This window comes from Mastomys coucha, unplaced genomic scaffold, assembly GCF_008632895.1.
Source record: "Mastomys coucha isolate ucsf_1 unplaced genomic scaffold, UCSF_Mcou_1 pScaffold14, whole genome shotgun sequence".
Taxonomy (NCBI): domain Eukaryota; kingdom Metazoa; phylum Chordata; class Mammalia; order Rodentia; family Muridae; genus Mastomys; species Mastomys coucha.
In genome coordinates this window covers 4203084-4206948 of record NW_022196896.1, presented here as the reverse complement: position 1 = coordinate 4206948, position 3865 = coordinate 4203084, and the positions used below count along the sequence as shown (strand labels likewise).

General features: G+C 42.8%; 1 long non-coding RNA gene across 2 annotated transcripts in view; it reads left to right on the top strand.

The window, feature by feature from the left end:
• Positions 1-3322, top strand: part of LOC116087977 — a 7617-nt gene extending 4295 nt beyond the window's left edge. For both annotated transcript variants that reach the window (XR_004117728.1, XR_004117729.1), the window contains 2 exons: positions 1711-1849; positions 2964-3322. This is a non-coding gene — a long non-coding RNA (uncharacterized LOC116087977). The remainder of the gene's footprint in view (positions 1-1710; positions 1850-2963) is intronic.
• The last annotated feature ends 543 nt before the right edge of the window (positions 3323-3865 follow it).

Sequence of the window (3865 nt, the reverse complement as noted above, 5' to 3'; positions counted from 1 at the left end):
TTTTTTTTGCCATGAGATCTTGGCATGTAGACTTCTTTTTTTAGTTTTGAGTCTGTTATAGAGACAGCTATCTCTACAGCTTTGGCAGAAGAGAGGATGTGTGGGCAATTTGGGCCTAGAAGTTGGAAATGTCTTAGTTGGCATAAAGACAGGTGGATGGAGGGGACTGGGCTGGTATACAGGAGGAGCTTCTGGCTTCCACACTTCCCTGGAGTGTGGGAATAGATCCATCTGGGTGGAAATATAGGATATGGCAGGGGACAACCTACAGGTTGGGAGATAGATAAGGAGTATCCTGACAAAGTCTAAAGCCAAGGCACTATATGCAGGCTCCTGGTTAGACCTGGAAGATTCCCCATGCTAGACCCTGGAGGAAACTGTGAGAAGCCTGGGTGGGTGGTGTGGTTGGAAGTATAGCAGAAGCGACCTGTGGATGGTTGCAGGGAGGTTAGCTTGGAGGTTGGCTGCAGTGTAGGTAGGTGAAGATGGTCAGACTAGGCTAGGGAATGAAACGTGGGAACAGGGCTAAATTTTGCTGGCTGTGGAGAAAGTATTGGTAGGGAGATAAGGGAGACTCCCCAGACTAGACCCTGGAGGAGGACATGAGAAGCCTGGGTTTTCCTTTATTCTTGATTACATGCTTTTTTAAAACTCACTTAGTTACAGATTTTTTCTCTCTAGAGATGCAGTCAACATTATATCCCATACAAGCCTGCTTTAAATGGAAATTTTGACCTTCTTTCATCAAACACGGATTGATGCTTTAGTCTCCCTTAAAACGGCTGCCCTTTGAGAGGGCCAGGAAACAGCCCAGGTCTCATGGGATTGAGATGCTGTGGCTAGACATTCTAGACCACAGTCCCCGAGAAAGTCTTAGCTGGCAGCCAGCATCATGTGACTGACAAATCCTCTGACAGTGACAATTCCCAGCTTTCTAATCACCCTGATTGCAGCTGAGGGTGCCAGCTACCTTGCTAAGACCCAACCATGTTGAAGAAGTCCAAGCAAAATAAATGTTTTTGATATTTTAAATTTCTTATGCTATTTGTTATTGACTTATACTGACTCATGGCAACTAGTACAGGATGGATCCATTGTTGGTAAAGAAACTTCGTAGACGGTTGAACAGTGTTCATTTCATATCATTGTCACAGGGCACTTGAGGTAGAAATAGGAGCAATCTATGTAGGTGACTTTTGGACATAGCTCAGCTCTGATCTTTGCACCCCTGCAGGTAGACAGAATGCTGTCCCATTTCTTAGTTCTGAAACTGAATCGTCTCTTTGTTCACCAAGTGCCTATTCCTAAGCTTTGATTAGTCTGTAAGAGCAGCAGTGTGTTAAATCATCAGCACCTGCATTTCTAACCTTGTAGGTAGTTACAACTGCTATGTTCCATGCACTGTGTGGAAAATGTATACATGATCATTCTAGCCAGCATATTAACTTTGTAATAATGGGAGTCTTTAACCCTACTTAAGAAATAGGAAATAAGGTTCAGAGAAAGTGCTGTCACTCAAGGTTACATGAACAAGAGTGAGCTGTGCTTCCAAGAGCCACACAGAGTCCTTCTTTGATCTCAGGCACCTGAAAGGTATCATGAACTTCTTCACAGACACCCTTGATGCCATAGTCTTCTCTGTTGACTGCCTGACCTGTCTGTCACCCTGTCACGCTTACTGGACCTTCCTCTGGGTCTCTCCTTGTCCAGGTGCTGCAGGTCCCCAGTGCACCAGCTCTGATCTCTCTCTCTCTTCAGTTAAGCAGAACTTGATGCAGAGTCACATCTTTATAGGAGAATGAGCTTGGGCTCAGTCACCTACCTTCCAAGAGCATGCAGGACTACAAAGGTAAGTGAGCAGCAGGGGCCACAAACTGTTGCAAGATCTGAAAGCAAAGTGCAGATGGTATCTGATATATGGGTCAAATAAATTTTCCTCTGTCAGACAGTTTGGTATGTGGAAATGAATGAACACATCTGAATATGATGATAATAAAAACAAGAACAAAACCAATATTAAATGGGAAGCATTTGAGAATTCTGTTCAAGAAGATTGGCAGCCCAAAGGCAGTGGACTGGTATATTCAAGGTGCTGAAAGAAAAAGGCTGTCCACCAAGGACTCTACATCAAACAAAACCGTACTTCAAAAATAAAGATGAAATAAAGACATTGCCAGAAAACCAGAAAATAAGAGAGTGTTGCCTTAGGTGAGGACGTACTGAAGTGAGGTAGCTACTTCAACTGAGATGCCTCAGCAGATGGTAATTCGTCTACAGGAAGAAATGAAAATGGCCAAATTATAAAATAGGTTTATATATTCTAATTTTGACCCCTTAATTTTTCAAAATTAATGATGCCATGTTATTGGATGTATAGTGTAGGAGATATAATGTCTAACGTGGTGTATTATATATGTTATATGAGATCTTACTTTTTCTATGATCATCTAAGACACCTAAGTAAACATGATCTACAATGCAGGATTCATATAGTTATAGTAACATCAATACTGGGGATGGAGCTGCATTGGAAATGAGCTGCTGTATTCTTCTGAAGTTAAACCTGAGGTTAATATGAGAAAGTAAATATTCCCATTGTGATCCCTAGAGAAATCTGTGAGAAGACAGCTCCAAATATATAACTAAAAATCAACAAAAGGATTAAAATTAAACCCTAAGACATTTGTTTATTTAATACAAAGAGAAACAGTGAAAGGAACAGAGGAATGGGAAACCCCGAGGCAAGGGCAATTGTTTGAATAAGAGTGTTAAGTGTGAATTGAACAAGAACTCATTTTTAAGAAGCTGCTACTGGGTGGCTGATCAGCATGGAGTTAGAGTTAACAGACTTTCATTTGTGCAGACATTGTCCCATTGCCAAGAATAAGGTTACTGAGAATTCTTACTACTAGAAACAGTGAACATTCACATACATAATTATTATTATTATTTTCTGCTTATAGGAAATCCATAAGGTGGCATTAGATCGCACCAGAACTTCATACTTTATATATTGATGGCTCACTCTCCGGAAATATGTGAGAACACTCATGAGCAGACCTGCCTGCAGTGCCTGGAGGCTGTTTAAATCCATGTGCAATGATAACCTGAGGTTATCTAACCAGGCGTTTTCCTCATTGCTCTTGAGGTAAGCACTTCTGTTGTCGTACTTCTCCTTCGCCAAAGCTGGCTAACTCAACCACTGAGAAGAGAACACGTATCCGTTCATGGGAACATGGACAGAAGTGACTAGACTTCAGCATCTGCCAGTTTTCCTGAATAATAACCACAGCAATTCATTAAAGTGGCTTCATCCTGAAAACCTTTTGAGAAAGTTGATAGCTAAGAAATGAACTTGAAAAAAGCAGTGCGGGAGTGTCCTAAAATGTCCTCCAGGATTCACCTCCGCTCTCAGGTTTGTTAGTCTCCTTCAGAGCTTCCCACAGCCCCTGCTACTTCTGTGGGCCCTGAGGCTCTGAGTTAGGAGGAGCTGGGAGAGGCAGGACAGCCTGAGGTGGAAGGCGTAGCTGAGCTGGAAATAATTGATTAGTCAGGGAAAACATTAAAAATAACATGATGATAATGCTCCCATTAGCAGGTTTGCTGTTCTACATGGAGCCAGAAATAGATCGAAACTCAGGTCAAATAAGGACCTCCGAGTGCCCTCAAGGAAGGCGGTGGGAGAGCGGACTCCTGTCATTCTTAGGAGCTACCGAGTCCTTTCCCTGTGTAGGGCCCACAGGCTCCAGGAAATGTTCAAACCCACAAGACAGACCTTAAGGCACCAGGGTAGCAGGAGCCTTGAAGTTTAGGCTCTGACCACAGCCTCAGGACTAGCTCCTCACTGCCCACTGCATCGCTCTCT